The following is a 25480-nucleotide window of genomic DNA, read 5'->3' as shown; positions in this document are numbered from 1 at the left end:
AGGACTGAATCTTTTCACCTGATTCTTCATTTCATCCAGGAGATAAGCCAACATTTTTCGACAACTCATAGACGCCCGGATGATCAGATTGTGTGTTATGGGTTGTCGGGAGAGCCTGCTGTCTGCTGACACTTTTCCTTCCCGCCAGATCTGAGCTTTCTATATAATTCAGTGATGATGATGATGATGGTGTCATGTTCTGGGCCGAGGCGCTGGTCCTGTAGGACTCACAGATGGTGGGATCTGCAGATGATTTCCCCGGGGCTCGTGCTGTGTGTAACCAGACATGACGTGTATACAGAGGAGCTGTCAGCAGCCGCTCTTCACACACAATACCACAGCTGCTATAACATGAGCAATGATGGACAATGGGGCCCTAACCCTCTTGGGGCCACATCTATTAATTATCTGGCCTTTCTATTATCGGTGACCGCATCTGATATCACTTGTAGAAGTATAACCCTCATCATCTCCTGCGTTCACTATTAATCACCGCATATTGAAAAGTTCTCCAGCTTTCTAATATACGTTGTGTTGCAGTTTCTTACCACTTAAAGATCTCTGCTTGCTGTCAGCAAATGGAAGCATTCTTCACCCAGATGCTGAGGGTTTGCTGCCATCTATAGTTTCCAACCTGCAGAAAACCACCGCTTTTTACAATATTTCAGTCCACACCATTTTGGTCCGAGTAGATTTTTTTAGACTGGATGCAACTGTAGCAAACTCTCAGCTGTGGGAAGCATTAAATCCTGACATGTTTTCAGCCTTTGCATGTAGGCACGAGTATTCCCATTCACTGACAGCAGCAGAGATCTTGCAAATGGTGAAAAAAAAATGAAAAGTTTATTAGACAGTTGCGCAGTAATTGATGCTAATTGAAGGGGATCCAGCTTGTTAAAAGGGTCCCCAATGATGTGGATCACAGGACGACTGGCTACTGGGACCCCCAGTTGTAATCTGTGGGGTACGTGGCAATTGACCTGCAGCGCCACCATAGGCGAAAGTGGGTATTGCGCAAAGTCCATTGACCCAGAGTGTGATGTGCTCTGGTCTAATAGATGAGGGAACTCAGGATGTTCGTGGTAGGAGTCCCTCCTTATATACAATGCACAGTCCTGGGCTCTGGGGCCCCCTGTAAGCAGTGGTTTTGCAGTGTCCTCGGCAGCCTTATATCAGATGTAGGTGCCATGATGTGCCCTGTGAATGCCATCATCACCCACATGCCATTATAGGGGCTGCAAGCGCCATGTGTGGAGCTGAGAGGCGGGTGATGGAGACGAGGACGCGGCTGGATGGATATGGAGATGGGTCCGTCCTGCAGATCATAGGCCGTTCATTGACTTATAATAGCCATGTCATCTATGAGGGGTTATGGGGAATGGAGGAAGGGGGAGGGGGGATATATTAAATCTGACAACATGGAGAGTTTAGGGAATATTCACGCAGGGCAGATGTGCAGCAGCCATTTCTGAGACTTTCCCATTCACCTGACTACGGACTGCAGAAATCCCTGCTAACACCCCGCTGAGATGACGGGAAGTCATTTACGTAGAGGAAATGTCTGAATCATATCCGCCGAGTGTGAAATCCCCCTTAGGCCTCTTTCACATGGGCGAGATTTCCGCGCGGGTGCAATGCGTGAGTTGAACGCATTGCACCCGCACTGAATCCGGACCCATTCACTTCTATGGGGCTGTGCACATGAGCGGTGATTTTCACGCATCACTTGTGCGTTCCGTGAAAATCGCAGCATGTTCTACTTTGTGCGTTTTTCACGCAACGCAGGCCCCATAGAAGTGAATGGGGCTGCGTGAAAATGCACGCAAGTGCGGATGCGGTGTGATTTTCACGCACTCTTGCTAGGAGACGATCGGGAATGCTTAGTAAAATAGGGCTGGAGGGGTTAAAAAAAAAAAGTAGATTTAAATCACCTTAATCCACTTGTTCGCGCAGCCCGGCTTCTCTTCTGTCTTCTTCTTTGCTGTGCAGTAGGAAAAGGACCTGTGGTGACGTCACTGCGTTCATCACATGGTCCGTCACATGATCCATCACCATGGTGATGGACCATGTGATGAGCGCAGTGATGTCATCAAAGGTCCTTTACCAGGTCCTGAAGACAGAAGAGATGCCGGCTGCGCGAACAAGTGGATTATGGTGAGTTAAATTATTATTATTTTTTTTTTAACCCCTCCAGCACTATTATACTATGCATTCTGTATTCAGAATGCTATTATTTTCCCTTATTACCATGTTATAATACAATCTACACAACACCGATCCCAAACCCGAACTTCTGTGAAGAAGTCCGGGTTTGGGTACCAAACATGCCGATTTTTCTCACGCGCGTGCAAAACGCATTAAAATGTTTTGCACTTGCGCTGAAAAATCGTGCATTTTCCCACGACGCACCCGCATCTTATCCGGCCCAAAAACATGACATGTCAAAGAGGTCTTATAGGTGCAGTAATTCATGGAACTCACCAAAAGCATCCTGGAAGAGGAGGGGTTAACCGCATTATAATACCCTGTGCTGTAATATACTGCTCCATAATATGATATCCTGCTCCGTAATATACTGCTCCATTATATAATATCCTGCTCTGTAATATACTGCTCCATTATATAATATCCTGCTCCGTAATATACTGCTCCATTATATAATATCCAGCTCCGTAATATACTGCTCCATTATATAATATCCAGCTCCGTAATATACTGCTCCATTATATAATATCCTGCTCCGTAATATACTGCTCCATTATATAATATCCTGCTCTGTAATATACTGCTCCATTATATAATATCCTGCTCCGTAATATACTGCTCCATTATATAATATCCTGCTCTGTAATATACTGCTCCATTATATAATATCCAGCTCCGTAATATACTGCTCCATTATATAATATCCAGCTCCGTAATATACTGCTCCATTATATAATATCCTGCTCCGTAATATACTGCTCCATTATATAATATCCTGCTCTGTAATATACTGCTCCATTATATAATATCCTGCTCCGTAATATACTGCTCCATTATATAATATCCAGCTCCGTAATATACTGCTCCATTATATAATATCCTGCTCTGTAATATACTGCTCCATAATATAATATCCTGCTCTGTAATATACTGCTCCATTATATAATATCCTGCTCCGTAATATACTGCTCCATTATATAATATCCTGCTCTGTAATATACTGCTCCATTATATAATATCCTGCTCTGTAATATACTGCTCCATTATATAATATCCTGCTCTGTAATATACTGCTCCATTATATAATATCCTGCTCCGTAATATACTGCTCCATTATATAATATCCTGCTCCGTAATATACTGCTCCATTATATAATATCCTGCTCTGTAATATACTGCTCCATTATATAATATCCTGCTCCGTAATATACTGCTCCATTATATAATATCCAGCTCCGTAATATACTGCTCCATTATATAATATCCTGCTCTGTAATATACTGCTCCATAATATAATATCCTGCTCTGTAATATACTGCTCCATTATATAATATCCTGCTCCGTAATATACTGCTCCATTATATAATATCCTGCTCTGTAATATACTGCTCCATTATATAATATCCTGCTCTGTAATATACTGCTCCATTATATAATATCCTGCTCTGTAATATACTGCTCCATTATATAATATCCTGCTCTGTAATATACTGCTCCATTATATAATATCCTGCTCCGTATATACTGTTCTTTAATAACCTCTTCTATGATATCCTGCTCTGCAATAACTAGTGACGAGCAGCAGGGGCTATATTTGAATTTGCTATATTTCACAAATATTTTGGCAAATATTCGTCATATATTCGCGAATTCGCTATCTCTATTCATTCTTTTTCTTCAATGCAAAAATCGCAATGTAAAATTTGCTTACTGCGCATGCAAAAAAGGAAGTGGTCTAGTTTAGCAACTGTTTTCAAACTACCCGAAGTTTGAGGAGATCGGAACAGATGGTTGGAAGCAATTTTCGTGACAGTGAGGAAGAACTCCTGACTAGGGATGAGCGAACCCGAACTGTATAGTTCGGGTTCGTACCGAATTTTGGGGTGTCCGTGACACGGACCCGAACCCGAACATTTTCGTAAAAGTTCGGGTTCGGTGTTCGTCGCTTTCTTGGCGCTTTTTGAAAGGCTGCAAAGCAGCCAATCAACAAGCGTCATACTACTTGCCCCAAGAGGCCGTCACAGCCATGCCTACTATTGGCATGGCTGTGATTGGCCAGAGCACCATGTGACCCAGCCTCTATTTAAGCTGGAGTCACATAGCGCCGCCCGTCACTCTGCTCTGATCAGTATAGGGAGAGGTTGCAGCCGCGACGTTAGGGCGAGATTAGGTAGTGATTAACTCCTCCAAAAGACTCCATCCATTGATCGATCTGCAGCTGTGGATGATTGAACTGCTGCTATTCAATTGCTCACTGTTTTTAGGCTGCCCAGAGTGTTTTTCAGTCACTTTTTTCTGGGGTGATCGGCGGCCATTTTGTGTCTTGTGGTGCGCCAGCACAAGCTGCCACCAAGTGCATTTAACCCTCAATAGTGTGGTTATTTTTTGGCTATATCCTACATCAGGGGCTTGGCTGTGCTTGCTATTTTATTGAGGGGTGAAATACAATTGCCAAAATAGCAGTACCCTAAATCTGGTGTTTCAGCTGTGGCCAGCCAATTGTAATACTGTCTGCTGTCTGGCAAAGGATATATTTTTGTTCTGGGTTGAAATACAATTCCCAACTTAGCAATTCCCTAAATTAGTGGTTTCTGCTGTATCAGGGCTACTTTAAATCTATTCATTAAAAGGGTATATTAGATTCAAGGTGCACATAGGGTCATTCTGAATAACTTCACACACACGCTACTGTGCAATTCCAAGTCTAATTCTGTCAGTAAACCTATACCTGTCACCCAGCGCCTCTCTCCTCTCTCTACTGTCTGGGTGCCGGGGCCTAAATATCTGACAATGGACTGTTCCAGTGTTGGGTGACGTGAAGCCAGATTCTCTGCTATGGGACCTTTCTCCAATTGATATTGGTTCATTTTTATTTTATTCATTTCCCTATCCACATTTGTTTGCAGGGGATTTACCTACATGTTGCTGCCTTTTGCAGCCCTCTAGCCCTTTCCTGGGCTGTTTTACAGCCTTTTTAGTGCAGAAAAGTTCGGGTCCCCATTGACTTCAATGGGGTTCGGGTTCGGGACGAAGTTCGGGTCGGGTTCGGATCCCGAACCCGAACATTTCCGGGAAGTTCGGCCGAACTTCTCGAACCCGAACATCCAGGTGTTCGCTCAACTCTACTCCTGACCACTGTAAGTAATTTGACATGACGGGGGTATTGGTTATATGTCGCTCGCCCCTTCCATTATTACACTTAACCACTGACCACCAATACATCCCGCCCCCCCTGTAACCCATCTACCCACATAAACCCCCAAATAAAACTCTGACAACCGAATGGAATGTATCAGCCACAGCAGCCGTTTATTAACATAAAATACATTAATACATAAATAACCATAAATTCACCATAACAACCTAACGGGGGAAAAACCCTGAGCTTCCGACCCGGGGTGAGACACTTTGCTTCCAGCCGTTACCCCCCAACTCCATATAATGGCCCCCTGGATCCACCACAACAGCTCGCCCATCATGGGAGTCCAGCCCCAACCGTGGAGCCCTCCCAATGTCCTCAAGTTCCAATGTACCCAACTCCAAGGACCCCCCACCGCCACAGCCGCCGCGACATGCACAACCCCCATTGCTAAACCCCGTCCAAACCATAACAACCTTCACCAACATAGGGAGGGAGGGTGGGAGCTTCTCACTCTCACCAAAATGGCTACTGTCTTCCCCCTGCCTCCTGTATTTAACCCCTTCACTCCTCCCCCTTCCTTAAACTACCCAATCCCACTATCCCAGTGTCCCCTAATCAACCCCATTTCCCCCGCCCACCAATCCTATACTTTCGGGGGCTCCCTAAACCAAACCCCCGTTATGTGGGCCTCCCCTCAAGGGCTCTGCCCCCTTCTTCAGTCCGGCCATTACTTTAGAGCAGAGTATTTGGTTACATGTTACATACATGTCAGAACAATCGCTTTACATGCAGATAGAGTGTTAGAAAACATTCACGATTGCGAAAATAATCACTTGTGATGTGAATATCTTTTTTGCAATACCAACAACTTCACATTTTATCAGGTCCGAGTAGATATTACGGATTGGTGCACGAAGTATAGTTGTGACATCACAGCGCTATGTCTGTAGCTGTGTGTACGGACCGCAGAGAAGTATCTCTCACATGTACATTGCACATCCATTTTCCTGCCGCACACTATATACCGCACACTATATACCGCATACACTATATACCGCACACTAAATACCGCACACTATATACCGCACACACTATATACCGCACACTCTATATACCGCACACACTATATACCGCACACACTATATACCGCACACTCTATATACTGCACACTATATACCGCACACACTATATACCGCACACACTATATACCGCACACACTATATACTGCACACTATATACCGCACACTATATACCGCACACTCTATATACTGCACACTATATACCGTACACACACACACACACACAGTCTATAGATTGTAGTTTGTATCCTGTTGGTCAGGACTCAGGAGAAGCTTTCTTTGTCTCACCGCCAGTATTTGCTGGTTCATTTAGAGTTACCCAGGGTGCACCACGGGGAGGCGAACCAGCTGCACACCCCATACCATACCGTCACTAGACAGGTACATCTCTGCTCAGCCGGCCAATATCCGATTGCTCAGACCCCACACACATACAATCGCAATACAATCCCATCTTATAACGGTAACATTAAATCTAATATTTCCCCTTCGAAGACTTAAATACTTTTTGATGTTTTGTTGAGGACGTTATTTACAATACTTACATAATTAAGAAAAATTGGGATTATATGTTTGTGTCTTTATCCTGCAGCGCATGTTGGAGCGGGGCTATGACCGGACCCGGGTCCAGGCTGAGAAGAAGAGGATCCGTTTTGAGCTCTTAAGGAAGTTTAATGGCAGGCACCCTAGGATGGCCATATTAAAGAAATGGTCGGAGCGGATCAGAGAGATCCGTGACCGCACATGCCCAGGTACAATGTTTACATTACTTTTGTATCTCTCGCCAACACTCTGTAATGTGCATATACAGTTATGAAAATAAGTATTTCAACCCTTTACAAATGATTCATTATTACCTGGTATGACACATAGAAAATCAGCAGGTTACATCATACATCTCTACCTCACCATGAGTATATATATATATATATACACACAGCGAGGTACAGATGTATGATGTAACCAGCTGATTTTGTGCATTTTACACACACAGAAATATATATATATGTGTGTGTGTATACATAAACTGCCATCATCATTCTGTATTACAGTAAAAGGCCCCGTCCATCATTACATTAGATACATCCCCCATTTACTTTGCATTTGTTATGAGTTCTGAGTTCTGAACATTGTGTGATTACAGGGGTTCCCGTTCCCTCCGTCCGCCGCAGGCCTTCGACAGAGAATCTGGAGGTGTTGTCCGCTGAGGAGGATGAGGGAGAGCAGACCCTCCCAGCAGCAGCATGAGGCGCCAGCCCCATCTGATATGGGCGAAGAGGTGGAAGAGGCTGGACCCTCCCAGCCCCGAGATTCCCCCCTCCCGGCCTGATGACGAGGAGGATGTCACCAGCCCCCACTAGGAGAGTAAATATGTGCACATAGCAATATAATTCTGCATCCATGGCACTTAATTTGAATTGCAAGTAATTTTCATATATTTGTTTATCTTAACAGTACTGATTAATAAAATAAATAAAAATTGCCAGATGCAGCAGAAGCATGAAGCCAGCATGCACAAGATGCGGAGGCTGATGTGCAAGCAGATGCAGAAGATGAAGGCACTGCATGGGGTAGTAAGGTTGCAGGAAGGCCCCTTTAGTCCAGGGTCAAACTCATCAGGATTAGGACAGACAGTAGCAGCAGAAGGTAAATGGTAATTGTGTAGTATAAGGCCTACACATAGCTGGTCCAAAATCATCAGGACAGACAGCAGCGGCAGCAGCATGTAAATGGCAACGGGTTAGTATAAGGCCTACACATACCTCGGCCAAAATCATCAGGACAGACAATATCAGCATATAAATGGTAATGGGGTAGTATAAGGCCTACACGTAGCTCGACCAAACTCATCAGGACAGACAGCAGCAGCAGTATGTAAATGGTAACGGGGTAATATAAGGCCTACGCATAGCTGGGCCAAACTCAGCAGGACAGACAGCAGCAGCAGTTTAGTGGTAACAGCATAGTATAAGACCTACATATAGCTCGGCCATACTCATCAGGACAGACAGCAGCAGCATATAAATGGTAACGGGGTAGTATAAGGCCTACACATAGCTTGGCCAAACTCAGCAGGACAGACAGCAGCAGCAGGTAAGTGGTAACGGGGTAGTATAAGGCCTACACATAGCTTAGTCAAACTCAGAAGGACAGACAGCAACAGCATGTAAATGGTAATGGTGTAGTATAATGCCTACACAGAGCTGGGCCAAACTCAGCAGGACAGACAGCAGCAGCAGTAGGCAAGTGGTAACGGCCTAGTATAATGCCTACACATAGCTCGGACAAACTCATCAGGATAGACAGCAGCAGCATGTAAGTGGTAACGGCATAGTATGAGGCCTACACATAGCTTGGCCAAACTCATCAGGATAGACAGTAGCAGTATGTAAATAGTAACGGGGTAGTATAAGGCCTACACATAGCTTGGCCAAACTCAGAAGGACAGGCAGCAGCAGCATGTAAGTGGTAACGGGGTAGAATAAGGCCTACACATATCTCGGCCAAACTCATCAGGACAGACAGCAGCAGCATGTAAATGGTAACGGGGTAGTATAAGGCCTATACATATCTCGGCCAAAAATCATCAGGACAGACAGCAGCAGCATGTAAATAGTAACAGGGTAGTATAAAGGCTACACATAGCTCGGCCAAACTCAGTCAGAACAGACAGGATCCTGTTCTTTGTTTGTAACAGGAATATGTTCACAGGAATGGGCCCCCACCACAAAAACTATTAGTAATTGAATTACAATTAATTTGTTTGATTAGTATTGTGTCTAAAAATAAAAAACCCTGTTTAATTATTTTTTTTACATAATATACAAGTATCCATATTGTGACGAGATTAATAACTTCAATTAAACTATGTGAATTCATAATATGTGCTTAATTCATCATAATGACATTAAAAAAATGATGTCCAAAACCAATTGTGTCATTACAATATCAAGTGTACCGATAAAAAACATTTGGTTAAACTGCGCATGTCGGCGCATTGCTTCCGCATTACATTAAGAAACATGTGACGCAATCACATGATCGCATCGAAGGAGGAACACACACAGGCCGCGAGTGTCCATAGACAGGGCGTTCACATGATAACAGATCACGTGTTCGCACCTGAAATTGAACGCAAGCTGAGCCACAAACGCATCCTGTCTATGCGGTCACATGAAGCAACCATGGAAATGAGAAGAATAACTCCCAAAATGGTGACATGGCTTCAAGAATATTATATATACACCACAGTTTATATTGCAAAGTAAAAAGCTGTGATTATATAAAAATCGCATGTGCAAATTATCGTTACATAGTTGTCACATAAAATGTAAATGTATATATATAGATCTATACATGTGGCAATAACGCTCCATTCCCAAAACCGGATTACCACACGGATGAGTATAACGCCAGTCACACCCAACCATGTGGAGAGGTCAACATGGAAGTCAGGCATCCTGTTCAGGGCGACAGACAGCAGCGCGTTCGAACCTAAATCCTGATTAAAACAAACAATAAAATAATAAAATGTAATTATTTTCCCCAATCAGTCCTGTACAATGTTAACCGCACAAGACCTTTGACAGGGGAAGCCCACATGCGGTCCCCACCTAGTTTTAGTAAGAATCACAACAAGGCCGCCCAAAACCCAAGCAAAGCAAAATTATAACATATGAAATAAAGTAAAAAAAAATATGTTTATGGTGACTGAAGCGTAACACCGCATGATTGTATTTTATTCAAATGAATCTTTATATATATATATGTATAAATATTGACAATATATGATGAACAGAGCACATGAGCAAAAATGAAGCGTGCGCAGCAGGTTAAGAGGATTCTAATACTCGATAGTTGATAAAGTCCAAGGGCGATAAAGTGCTCCGCTGCCGGCATCCTCCATTGTATGCACTTTTGCTGGGGATTGCCGTTAGCAACGGATCACATGCGGAGGATCTCCTCCCCCGGTTATAAATACGCTGAAGTATTTGGGGTTTGAGCATTTCCTCCCAGCATCAGGGATGAGTCTTGGGGGTTGGTCCTGCAGGAGGTGGAGAGCTGCTGGTGCTCAGAGCCGGGGCAGAGGACTCCGTGCCACTAGCTTGTGTCACGAATGACACAACTGCCTCGGCGTCCTGAGATGAAATGGGGCGGCTGGGGAGGATCTTATCTAGTAAGGGGGAGGCAGCTTTCCTATTGGTTGCTAGGGATGTTGCTAAGCTCAGACAAAGACATTACAGCCTCCCCATTGGCCCACAAGCAAGAAGCAGGGAGGGATCATGTGTACTGTTTAAAATAAAATTAATATTCGAGATTACGAATATATAGCGCTATATTCTAAATATTCACGAATGCTCAAAGTGCCAATATTCGTGATAAAAATTTGCAATATAAATATTTGCGCTAAACACTAGTAATAACCTGCTCTATAACAACCTGTTCTAAAATATCCTGCTCTGTAATACACTGCTCTATAATAACCTCTTCTATATTATCCTGCTGTATAATATCCCGCTCTATAATATACTGCTCTGTAATAACCCGCTCTATAATATCCTGCTCTATAATAACCCGCTCTATAATATCCTGCTCTATAATATCCTGCTCTATAATAACCCGCTCTATAATATCCTGCTCTATAATATTCTGCTCTATAATAACCCGCTCTATAATAACCCGCTCTATAATATCCTGCTCTATAATAACCCGCTCTATAATATCCTGCTCTGTAATATACCGTCCTATTATTTGAGCCTGCAGCTCTGTGGTCTCTTTCGGGTTTGTCGTTGCGTTCTTACTCCTCGAGTCTCTCCATCTCCTCGCGCACTTTATGTGTTCTGCGGATTTAATCGCCTGTACGGTTTTGGATGGCGGAAGCTTCACTTCTAGAATGTAATAATCTGTCCGGAGATTTCCGCTGGGACCTCGATAAATGAAATCTGCAATTAATAAGCATAAAGTCTTCATCGCTGTCACATTTTCTACAAATCAGAATAATAAACGGGAAAGAACGGAATCACGAGATGACACTGCTCTGTGCAGGCATCGCCGACGGTCCGCTAAAGCAGAGCTGACGAAAGTGGACTGAGCAGAGCTGAGTTTATCATATGTAGCAGAGCTGAGCTGAGGCTATCACAATACATTATCCGTGGTTTTGCACAGGACCATATTTACATAATTTCATTCTATTCAGTCTCCACTGACACATATCCGACAGCCTCTGTAGCAAGCTCTTGCCTGCAGGGCATTAATCCTAGGCTGCAGTAATACCTCTGGCCGACAGGTGGCAGCACAGACATGTTTTCACCATACATTGATAAGGTGAAAACCAGGGGTCAGCACCCTTCAGCACCCCAGCTTGCCCCTGTATATATAGTGCCCCCTGCTGGAATGTCTTGGAAAACAAGAAAATGAACAGAGAAATCCGGAGCTCGTCCCCAAACCTCTAAGGAACCGCAGTCAACTCTGGTATTTTAAAGCAAAAGCCTCCAGCCAGATATTGATTCTGTGGAGGTGAGTTGTGTGAGTTTAGCTCAGAGTCAATGAGCTGCTGCTGAGCTGCAGAAATCGACTCTCAGCGGGACGTAAATTCCAAAAGGTGAGCAGACATCATTCAGCAGTCTCTGTAAATGCTATCAGGGTCACTGTGCGCTTCTAATAACTGGTTTTATAGGATGTGTACATTTATGCAACCATTCACTCCAATGTGTCACACACATAAAAGGCAGCAACCCTGCAAAAAGTTTTGAATAATAATCTCTTCCCGTTTTGTTTATGAAGCTTCTAGGCTGACATATATCTCCTTGGATGTCTTTATCCACCCTGCAATGTGTTCTCTGCCGGCTTCTAGGTAACCTCATCCCGTGTCCCTTAAAGGCTTCTATGGTCATGGCAGGTGAGTGCAAATCAATGTTATTTCCCTGAGGGAGGGGAAGGGAAAACAAAGGCACACAGGCTAGAGCACTGAGAGGTAGTGGGAGCAGCTTCAAAGGGAACACACACTGAGCTCTGAACTGTCAGTTGCACAAGCCATAAACGCCCATTGAGCTCTGAACTTGCAGCTCCACAAGCAGGGATGTCAGAGAAAGAGGAAAAGCAAAAATAAGTTTTTATGGTGTCAATAACGGAATCACATGAGACTCTCACAATTTGGCTACATTTTCCAGGGGTTGCATATATATTAGTAACATAGTAACATAGTACATAAGGCCGAAAAAATACATTTGTCCATCCAGTTCGGCCTGTTATCCTGCAAGTTGATCCAGAGGAAGGCAAAGAACCCCATGAGGTAGAAGCCAATTTTCCTCTTTTTAGGGGGAAAAATTCCTTCCCGACTCCAATCAGGCATCACAATAACTCCCTGGATCAGCGACCCCTCTCTAGAAGCTATAGCCTGTAATATTATTACGCTCCAGAAATACATCCAGGCCCCTCTTGAATTCCTTTATTGTACTCGCCATCACCACCTCCTCAGGCAGAGAGTTCCATAGTCTCACTGCTCTTACCGTAAAGAATCCTCTTCTATGTTTGTGTACAAACCTTCTTTCCTCCAGATGCAGAGGATGTCCCCTCGTCACAGTCACCGTCCTGGGGATAAATAGATGATGGGAGTGATCTCTGTACTGACCCCTGATATATTTATACATAGTTATTAGATCTCCCCTCAGTCGTCTTTTTTCTAAAGTGAATAACCCTAATGATAATCTTTCAGGGTACTGTAGTTGCCCCATTCCAGTTATTACTTTAGTTGCCCTCCTCTGGACCCTCTCCAGCTCTGCTATGTCTGCCTTGTTCACAGGAGCCCAGAACTGTACACAGTCCTCCATGTGTGGTCTGAGTAATGATTTGTAAAGTGGTAGAACTATGTTCTCATCACCACCATCTATGCCCCTTTTGATGTAACCCATTATCTTATTGGCCTTGGCAGCAGCTGCCTGACACTGGTTTCTACAGCTTAGTTTGCTATTTATTAAAATTCCTGGGTCCTTTCCATGTCAGTGTTACCCAGTGTTTTACCATTTAGTATGTACGGGTGACTTGCATTATTCCTTCCCATGTGCATAACCTTACATTTGTCAGTGTAAAACCTCATCTGCCACTTATCTGCCCAAGCCTCCAATCTATCCAGAGCCCTCTGTAGCAGTATACTGTCCTCTGTAGTATATATACCGTATACTGTCCTCTGTAGTATATATACCGTATACTGTCCTCTGTAACATATATATATACCGTATACTGTCCTCTGTAGTATATATACAGTATACTGTCCTCTGTAGTATATATACCGTATACTGTCCTCTGTAGTATATATACCGTATACTGTCCTCTGTAACATATATATATACCGTATACTGTCCTCTGTAGTATATATACACAGTATACTGTCCTCTGTAGTATATATACCGTATACTGTCCTCTTCAGTGTTAATTACTTTACACAGTTTAGTGTCATCTGCAAACATTGATATTTTGCTATGCAAGCCTTCTACAAGATCATTAATAAATATATTGAAGAGAATAGGGCCCAATACTGACCCCTGAGGTACCCCACTAGTGACAGTGACCCAATCTGAGTGTGTACCGTTAATACCCACCCTGTTTTCTATCCCTCAGCCAGTTACTTACCCACATACAGACATGTTCTCCCAGTCCGAGCATTTTTATTTTATATACTAACCTTTTATGTGGTGCAGTGTCAGATGCGATACACGTCATCCATTGATAGCGCCCCTATTTATACAGACTGAAGACAATCACACAGTGAATAGTATTATAACGACATCTCAGCGGCACAGCGGATATCCAGTGGGTGTCACAGCCAATCTTCGTGCTCCCACTGATGACATTGAGGCGACAGGAATGTCTGTCGTGGGGACGTCACAGACATTGGTTCTGACGAACATTTAGTGAGGGGCATTTTAGAATATTAAAATTCCTACTTAATACTGGATGGAGGAAGGGCTGAGCGGGAAGATGATATGTTATTACGCATCGCTGTGGATGACGTCCGATGGACCCTGGTGGTGATACCTGTCTACGTTCTTGCAGAATTCTCGCTGCTGGTTTAACCCTTTGACTAGCAGTATAAATGTGAAAAAACATATATCCTCACTCCATAAACATTAAATATCATACTAATACCACATTTACTATGCATAGAAGCATGAGGTGCTTAGCAAATATATTTCAATCACTAATATCTGTGCCCCTCCACGACGGCAAGGTGAACTCAGGATGGGAACCTACTCTTATGTAATACCTATCTCTATGCAGTATGGGCATCTAAATTCAAGAAATGCAGGACCTACACATACATTGTGTCTGCTACCATTGTTAGCAACCAACATGGAGGTACTGCAAACACAAACAACTGAAAATTAACCCCTTCCACTTTTTGTTAGGTCACCCTAGGTGACTATACCATGAAATCATTAGATTGCCGTTTGTAATCTATGATACATTTTTTTTAGAATTCTGTAGGCCAGCATTGGAATATACCAGCAATTGGCCCAGAAGCCTTGTACAGGCCCAGGCCTATTACTACCACAGAACGCCTTCCCCAATCTCAGCCAGGGAAGGCGTCCTGGACCGGGAAGAGCGCGCTTCACATTTGACCACGGCACCTGTCACCGACAGACACTTGGTGGCTATGGATGTCCACTTCGCTCAGGAGCAGGCCCAACCTTTAAACCTTGTACTTTCGCCATACATGTCGAAGGGATTAACAAGCAAATATTTAAAAAGGAAAGCAATGTATATACACACTCTATAAATGTAAACTACATGATACATATACACTAATACCACATTTACTATGCTAGACATATAAACATGCTAGGCAAAAAATATCTGTGCCCATCCACCACGGCAAGGTGACCTAGGTCTGGATGGGAAACTATCAGAGTAATGAAGGAATCACAGAAGGGTCTTTGCGGAGCCATAAGGATGAGACTGTCACACTGTGTACCGCCCCAACTCTCAGACCTCCGAAACTTCAGCTGGACGGGACATAGGTCTCTATAGTACCCCATAAAGATAACAGTCAAGGCTCATGTTGGAAATGGACAAAATGTATTTGGCTGCTGTAGTTTCCAGGGGTTGCATATATATTAGCGCCCCTGTTTATACCGACTGAGGACGATCGTGCGGGGAATTGTATTATAATGGCTTCTCAGCCCCTGAAGGCAGGTATAGCACCGCGGATATCCAGTGGGTGTCACAGCCAATCGGTGGGCGAGGAGCGCATCTCCCACTGACGACATTGGTCCTGACAAACATTTAGTGCGGGGCACTTAGATTATTGAAATTCCCACTTAATGCTGGATGGGGGAAGGGCTGAGCGGGAAGGTGATGTGTTATGAGGCTGAAGGAAAGAGGGACGCGTCACTGTGGATGACATCTGATCGGCCCCGGTGGTGACACCTGTCATGGCCGACCTCTGCGTCCTTGCAGAATTTCCCTATGAAGTAAAGCTGCTGGTTTAACCCTTTGACTAGCAGTATAAATGTGTCTATAAGGGCTCATTCAGACGGCCGCATGCTGTCCACAGAAATACTGAATGCTATACGTTTTTTTTCGGATCTGCAATAAAACCGATCCGCAAAAAAAACGGATAGCATTCAGTATTTTTGCGGGCCCATAGACTTCAATGGGGCCATGTTATGATTTTCACGGACAAGTATAGGACATGTTTCATTTGTTTTGCGGAACCGTGGAATAGAAAAGGGCCCCATAGAAGTGAATGGGTCAGCATCTAATCCGCAAAAAAATTGATCCACATTTTTGCGGATAGCATATGGCCGTCTGAATGAGCCCTAACCGGAAGATGGAAAGGCAGCATCTCTTAAAGGGATTGTCCATATTTTTTTTTCATTGGTCTAATCTTCGCAGTGGTTCCTGTGTTGTCACCTGCTGCATCCTCTGTATACTCTATATCTATCAGTCGTATTTCAGCCGCAGATAGCGGTGCGGTGCTTAGTTGCGCAGCTGTCTGCGACTTCTCCTCGCTCATGCCAGGTCTAAAATTGTGGGCGCGGCGTGGGCAGGGAATACATGGGGCACCGGGGGATTCTTGCCGTAGGTCAGAGCTCTTACTTCATGTAGAAGAGAACTTATGCCTCATCCTCCTGGAGGACATTAACCATTTCATGTCAACCAAATTTCCTATATTAAAGGATTTTACGTGAAATAGAAACTGAGCCGAGGACAATTCAACAAATCCTGCATGTATAATGGCCGAAATAATAATACACGCCACATGGTGCCCACATAATAGTACCGTACAGTGCCCACACATACAGCAACAGTGCCATAGTGCAGAGCATCTCTGTGCCATACACCCAACATGTAGCAGCGTCCCTTATAACGTTATGGACAAGGATGATGTCACTTATAGCGCCATGGACAGAGGATGATGTCACTTATAGCACCATGGACAGAGGATGATGTCACTTATCAGATCTGCTTACAGTCCTATACACGCTATAACATCCTGGCATTCTGTATATACTCCCATTACTGTGTATACTGTATATACTCCCATTACTGTGTATACTGTATATACTTACATTACTGTATATACTCACATTACTGTATATACTGTATAAACTTACATTACTGTATATACTCACATTACTGTATATACTGTATATACTCCCATTACTGTGTATACTGTATATACTTACATTACTGTATATACTCACATTACTGTATATACTGTATATACTCACATTACTGTGTATGCTGTATATACTCACATTACTGTATATACTCACATTACTGTATATACTGTATATACTCACATTACTGTATATACTCATGTTACTGTATATACTGTATATACTTACATTACTGTATATACTCACATTACTGTATATACTGTATATACTCATATTATGGTGTATACTGTATATACTTACATTACTGTATATACTCACATTACTGTATATACTGTAAATACTCACATTACTGTATGTACTGTATATACTCACATTACTGTATGTACTGTATATACTCACATTACTGTATATGCTGTATATACTCACATTACTGTATATACTGTATATACTCACATTACTGTATATGCTGTATATACTCACATTACTGTATGTACTGTATATACTCACATTACTGTATATACTCACATTACTGTATATACTGTAAATACTCACATTACTGTATGTACTGTATATACTCACATTACTGTATGTACTGTATATACTCACATTACTGTATATGCTGTATATACTCACATTACTGTATATACTGTATATACTCACATTACTGTATATACTGTATATACTTACATTACTGTGTATGCTGTATATACTCACATTACTGTATATGCTGTATATACTCACATTACTGTATATACTTACATTACTGTATATACTCACATTACTGTATATACTGTATATACTCACATTACTGTGTATACTGTATATACTTACATTACTGTATATACTCACATTACTGTATATACTGTAAATACTCACATTACTGTATGTACTGTATATACTCACATTACTGTATGTACTGTATATACTCACATTACTGTGTATGCTGTATATACTCACATTACTGTATATGCTGTATATACTCACATTACTGTATATACTGTAAATACTCACATTACTGTGTATGCTGTATATACTCACATTACTGTATATGCTGTATATACTCACATTACTGTATATACTGTATATACTTACATTACTGTATATACTGTATATACTCACATTACTGTATATACTGTATATACTCACATTACTGTATATACTGTATATACTCACATTACTGTATATACTCACATTACTATAATGCAGAGCCCGTGGCTCATGTAATGATACCATTGCTCTGCAGGAGTCCTGTGGACATTACTTAGCAGCCGTCACATGTAATCGCTGCAGTCCTCTCCGATGTACATTAGAGATGTCCTGGTGAGAACATTACTCCACATGACACTTCCATCTTCAGACATGAGATGCCAGGAGAATACAGATGGGATTATCTTCATGTAGGATATAACACAGCAAAGTCTCCCCCCCCCCCCCCCCCCCCCAGTTATATCTATAATAGGGGTACTGAGACGTGTCAGGATACTGCTGTGGGAAGCCCTACACACCCCTATGGTTTCCTCACCATGAAATGCTATGGTCCTGTACAAAACTATTCTCCGTTGCTCCTCACCTTTAGACGCCTTAGATGCATATTCTCTCCCTCCATGCCTCATACCTGGGTGGGCTCTTCCTGGTGTGACGTCACAGCTTCGCCCTATAGTCTCAGCCAATCCCTTTTTCTGTTCCCCCCTCCCCTCTAAAAATGCAGCTGCATCCCCCTCCTCTCCCCTCCTCATCTACGTTACTGTATTACAGCTGACAGATATTTTTGGGGACAGGGTGAAGGGGGACAACAGGCTGGGCGGAAGGTGAGGCTCTAACAACAATATGGCGCCCATTATAACATTCAGATACTGGTTTTAGGCCCCTCCATGTCGTCCTGATCTTCCAACCTTGCATGTGGACCCAGCTGACCTCTTCTTTTATCTTGCCGCCTGGTGCCCCACACAGCCAAGCGCTGCTGACCCTGTCCATGGACTCCATCTTTTTCGAGGGAATTCCTGCTTAGGGTCACCCTCCATGTATGCAGGGCCGGTGCAAGGATTTTTGCCAACACAAGCGAAGCCCCATATTTTTCGCCCTCTAAGACGCACCTAGGTTTTAGAGGAGGATAATAAGAAAAAAATATTTTCCATTGCACCTCAGGTCAGACCAGCAATCAGACCCCCAATGTTAATCAGACCTCAGATCAGACCCCCAATGCCTCGGATCCGCCCCCCATGTCAGCCATCATGCCCCCCATGACAGCCATCATGCCCCCCATAACAGCCATCATGCCCCCCATAACAGCCATCATGCCCCCCATGACAGCCATCATGCCCCCATGTCAGCCATCAGCCCCCCATGTCAGCCATAAGCCTACCATGTCAGCCAGAAGCCCCCCATGACAGCCATAAGCCCCCCATGTCAGCCATCAGCCCCCCATGTCAGCCATCAGCCCCCCATGTCAGCCATCAGCCCCCCATGTCAGCCATAAGCCTACCATGTCAGCCAGAAGCCCCCCATGACAGCCATAAGCCCCCCATGTCAGCCATCAGCCCCCCATGACAGCCATAAGCCCCCCATGTCAGCTATCAGCCCCCCATGACAGCCATAAGCCCCCCATGTCAGCCATCAGCCCCCCATGACAGCCATAAGCCTACCATGTCAGCCATCAGCCCCCCCATGACAGCCATAAGCCCCCCATGTCAGCCACCAGCCCCCCATGACAGCCATAAGCCCCCCATGTCAGCTATCAGCCCCCCATGACAGCCATAAGCCCCCCATGACAGCCACCAGCCCCCCATGACAGCCATAAGCCCCCCATGTCAGCCATAAGCCCCCCATGACAGCCATCAGCCCCCCATGTCAGCCATCAGCCCCCCATGACAGCCATAAGCCCCCCATGTCAGCCATCAACCCCCCATGACAGCCATAAGCCCCCCAGGTCAGCGATCAGCCCCCCATGACAGCCATAAGCCCCCATGTCAGCCATGGAAGCGCTTCATTAGCATTTGCCCCATAAGATCCATGGGCGAAAAATAGCGCCGACCCTCCATGTATGCAAGTCGAGGGTGGTGTCAGCAAAAGGGGCCCCAGGGCTTATGTTGAGCTGGACCCCCCATGGCCACATGTATTCAACAATAGCCTTGACTCAAGCCCCGGTGCCAGCTGTATCAAGTCTTTTGGAATCGGGGGGTCTATAGTTGGATGGTGCAGCCCAGTGGGTTCCTCTCTGACCCTAATAAGGGTGACAGCCGTTCCTAAAGGTTGATGGGCAATGAAGTGACTACTCTCATCATTGGACAGAGACTACTTCCAAAAGAATAGGACATTTGTGCATTCTTCCCTCTACACTTTGGCACCCAGGTTGCGCTTACGGAACTAATTTGTCATTTTCCGCACATTTTCGGAGCCCCTGAGAGACACACAAGGAGCTAATTAGTGGTAATTAGTGTGAAGACCGGAGGCTCCGCTGTCAGGGGGTCGGGGTTGCTCCGGGGATTCATCCAGGTGATTCCAGTACAATGAGGGGATGTACGGTATGTGCTGACCATAAATGCTGTAATAATGACCCCTTAAAGGGGCGGGCGAGGGGGGATTACATTAACATTCAAGCTCCGGTGAAATGGAAAAGGTCACTTGTACACGTGATTTACATAGACATGTATGGACAGTCTACATGAGCGGGGCTCTCCAGCTGTTATGAGACTACAACTCCCAGCAACTGTCCTGTCTTTTGAAATCCAAGAGCAATTATCCCAGTTCAGGCTGGAGACTCTACTGGGACGGGCGCCCATGTTGCGCTTCATGGAGTTCATGTCATCGGTCATAAGTACTTCTGACATCATCGTCCTCTGCTGTGATGTCACTCATTCTGTCTGTTCACTGACCTTTATGTGGGCTGGATGGCAGGGAGGGTCCAGTATTATGTCCTGCAGGTTTCTAATAGCTTCAGCATCTCTGCTTGCTGTAGACTCTACGCGCAGAGGCAGTAACTCTGCACATGGCTGGTGCTGCTGTCACCTGAGAGGCAGATACAATTGTATCCAGTCTGTGAGCCTCAGATCGATACAATGTATCAAAGAGACAGAGAACTGTGTGCAATTGTATCCACTTCTCAGCTGCACAGGTTTGCTGTTCGGTACTGGACCCCCCCCAAGTGCACGGCCCATGAGGGGCCACCTCTCCATTCACCGCTATGGGACTGCCGGAAACAGCCAAGCCCGGCTATATCCGGTAACCCCCTAGTGGTGCGGTGAGTGGAGAGGTGGCCATGCTCGTGCGGTGCGCTCTCCTTCACTTCAGGGGGCCCCACCTGGAGACAGGAGCAACTCCAAGAGGTGGGACCTTCCCATATCTGACATTGATGGAATATCCTAGTGATATGCCATCAAGGTCTTTAAGGTAAAGGTACCCCTTTAAGGTAAACCCTGGGATTGGGGGATGGGTAGCTTCAGAATTGGGGGAAGGTGGATGTATATTGTCTGAACCTGATTTTGGGGGGACTCACTGACCATCTAATGCTATTGGGGGGGAGGGGGCTTCCTGATTCTTCTCAGATGGCAGGAGGAGAAGATAAGGATTGGGCAGTTTGATTTCAACATGCCCAATCCTGCCAGAGGTGGATAGCGGCAGATTTCTTTTCCACGTGCATGCTCGGCCGAGCTGAGCATACATGTGTATGGGGGGCCGGCTGAAGACGCCAGCAGGTATCTAATGCATATGGCTAGCCTTATACTATAGCGACGGATATGCTGTGTATCCATAGGGACAATCAGGGCCGGAGGAAGATTAGTGGAGGGTCATGGGCAAGGTTTTGGATGAGGCCCGTCCACAGAGGAGAAGCCATCGTGATGGTATTTCAGATCCAATCAACTCTTAGGATATAGGATCCCGAGGCTCTCATGCACCTGGTCACCCAGCTTTCCCAGACTCCTTAAATATGCAATGAAAAGTCCATATCAATGCACAACCAGGAAATGTTCTTCAAGGTGATTGATGCACCAGGAATTAGAATCCTAAAGGGCGCCACACCTGTCCGCAGGTTGAGTGTGGTATTACACTACAGCCACCTTCACTTCAGGGGAGCTGAGCTGCAATACCAGGCATAACCTGTGGACAGGTGTGGCGCTGTTTCTAGACATTAGGAGCCACAGGGTGTGTGTGATATTGCAGTAAACCTGAGATGAGAGCGCCGCCGGGGCCGACAGAGGAGGAGAAATTCTTGGGAGCAAAAAATATAAAAATGGAGCAGCTGAGGCCGTGGTGTGGGGTGGCGGGGGCTGGGAGTCAGGAAGCTGCCGCTGATATTGTGCCACGTGTTGGCACACCACATGTGAATAACGCCCTGCAAATCGGCCCCAGAAAGCTCAGGGTCAGGCCTCCTGCACACGACCGCATGGCTTTTTCAGTGTTTTGCGGTCCATTTTTCACGGATCCGTTGTTCCGTTTTTTGTTTCTGTTGTGTTTCCGTTTCTGTTTCGTTTTTCCGTATGGCATATACAGTATACAGTAATGACATAGATAAAATTGGGCTGGGCATAACATTTTCAATAGATAGTTCCGCAAAAAACGGAACGGAAACGGAAGACATACGAGGAATGGCAGAGGCAGAGCCTTTGTGTCTGGGGGGCAGAAGTCAGGACTGGGCGAGATGTCCAGCCATGCCAATCACACGGCCTCTTCTTCACCTGGGGGGTCAGCCTCTCACTGGCTCCTGCTAATGAGGCAAATCAAGCCTTTATGGGTGGCATACTAATTGCACAATGATGATATCAGGCTGTGGTAACAGATGACGTCATCGGGTGACGTCCAGGTATAGGACAGCGGAGATGGAGGTGGTGATAATGGAGATTAAGATGCAGCTTCACCTTTAATTGAATCATTTCCATTCCTTGTGAAGATGGAAGAGTCAGACGGGGATTGTGCGCCGCGACAGGGACGCCGAAGTGGAAGCGACTGAAAGGTCAGTTATGAGAAGTGCGCTCAAGCGCTCATGTGGAAAACTGCATTTTATGTGACAAATGATGAAGATGAAGACGTGGGGGGCAGGTCTCAGCTGCTGCGGCGTACCGATCAGCGGAGCTCGGCCACGTATGAGGCCACAGGCTCATGGGCAGAAACACATACACCGGGGTGCTCAACCTGTGTCCCTCCAACTGTTCAAAAACTACAACTCCCAGCATGCCCTAATAGCTATAGGCTGCGCAGGCATGCTGGTAGCTGGAGTTTTGCAACAGCTGGAGGGTTGGGCATCCCTGACATACATTACTCAAGGTCCATCTGCAACGAGCCCACCGGGGGGGGGGGGGGGGGGGCGTCTGCTGCATCCCTTGCCCCTTAGGAGGTTTCTACGAAATATGTCGTTCTTATAGAGCAAGTAATCGTGACGCCATTTGCAGTGAAGCAACGAGGACAAGGAGTCCCCTTTGTAGATGGTATTGGTGGTACCCAGAGTAGGATTGCCAGAGTGGTGTAGAGGGGACTATAGTTTCTCTGTAGATGTTATAAACACGTGTCACGGTGCTCCTACCTGGATATCCTTGGATCCCAGACGTGGTGGTCCGAAGCAGTGCAAAAAGGGCTGAATAACTTGGATGATGAAGGAGGTAGAATTAACGGAGTCCAGACTTTGTATTAACGTTAAACACAACTTTACTTGGCATAAACGGTAATCCAAACAGTTTCCAAACGGTATCTTGGTCATCAGCAGGTATTGGCTTAACTTTGGCAGGCAAACAATCCTGCAACAATCTCAGCTCTGCTATGCTGTAGATTTCTCAGCTCTGCTATGCTAGCTGGCGTAAATAGGAACTTTTCCTCTTCTGCTGGAACTTAGTTTAGCTGTAGTCTGTCTCTTACTTTATCTTTAGTCCTAGGAACTTCTTCCTGGCTTCAAGCTTACTTGGCTTGGCTTTATAAGCAATGCAAGCCCAGGAGGGGACAAGCAACCATGTAGCAGTTTTGCAGGCAAGGCCTGCAGGCCCAGTGGAGCAGAAGGTGCTCTGCTGGTCAACGCACAGAATAGACACTGACTCACTAACACTAAACTCCTCACTCTCTAGAGAGGGCTGGAAGGAACAGGAAGGTTCCTCTTCAAGAAACGATCACACTGCCAATGTTGCTGCCACCTGCTGGTGAAACAGGCAATTGCATGAACAGTTGCATAGAATAAATATGCACATTATACAGGAATGACATAAAATACATTCTGGTGACATAAGTTAGCATATTAAAGACAGTAGCAAGGTGCAAAAGAGTGGTAATGGCACTCTGGGTCATTACACATTTACCACAGTCAAAAGCTCAAATACTCTGTGCTGTCTCCATACTCTGTCTTCATCTCCATGCCATTTTCTGCCCATTTTATACATGAAACGCTTTTTAAAACACAGAATGAGTCGTCTAACAGCAGCACAGAGTATGTTAACACCACCAATCCTTATTTGTGTAGTAGTATGTAGCATTTGAAAGGGGCTTCCTCAAGAGTGACCACCACCTCACTCTTCCATCAATGGTCTATAGAGCTCCAAACCCCCTGCAGGCACAAGATAACAATCAGGCTGTGCCTGGAGCCACCACTAGGGGGAGCTTAAGAGCTTACTGAAGACATTAATGTATAACGAGTGTGCAGTGAGCTCCCCCTAGTGGTGATGTATCGTATAACTATAGATCTAGGCAGGGGGTTGTAGCTCTGAGCGCTAGAGAAATACATTAAGTAATCGCAAACCTTCAGATCTTTTTAGCAAAATCAGCAGAAAGAAGCCTCCTGGGAGAACTGCATGAATAGCAACTCCATAATATCATTCCAGTAGCAGCTCCTGCAGAAGTGTATCCAGAAGACATACAGATAGAAGTATTGCAGGAGGGAATTGCTGTTCATGCAGTCACCTTATATACTCATTGGGCTCTAAGGTGGAGTTGCCCTTTAAATAAAGTTGCCCCATGACATTGCTGTGGCTTGTTTTGTAATGAAGAGTCGGGAGCAGCCAAGAGGTTGGACAGGTGGATGAAGATGAGACCAAGACGTCCCGGAAGTCACCATGTAATAGACCTCTCAACCTAAAAGCCGGACAATTGACGGCTGTGCAGAGCATCGCAGCCTCCCACTGACGTGATTAGATGCTTCACTCCCATGATACTCTGTGGGCATGAAAATAGTGTGAATTAAAAGATAACTGTGAGAACATCCAGTTCTGGGAAGAAAAGGAGAAAATACTGCAGAAACTGAGCCCAGAGTGGGGGAGGGGGCAAAAAACAACCAAACATGGGGCCCCCTCCTAGTGGATGTCATCATACCCCTGGATCCCAGGACAGGAGGGCCCGCAGCTCCCCGTGAAGAGGTGACATGTCTGGCTGTGGACTCGGGGGGGAGGGCTCCTGTGCTGGGTGCTGCCGCCAACAGGAAACGCCGATCTACAGCAAAGCTATTTTATGATATTTGGGTAAGA

Source organism: Bufo gargarizans, chromosome 8 (genome assembly GCF_014858855.1).
Source record: "Bufo gargarizans isolate SCDJY-AF-19 chromosome 8, ASM1485885v1, whole genome shotgun sequence".
In the NCBI taxonomy this organism is placed as follows: domain Eukaryota; kingdom Metazoa; phylum Chordata; class Amphibia; order Anura; family Bufonidae; genus Bufo; species Bufo gargarizans.
Note: the sequence above shows the minus strand (reverse complement) of the source record.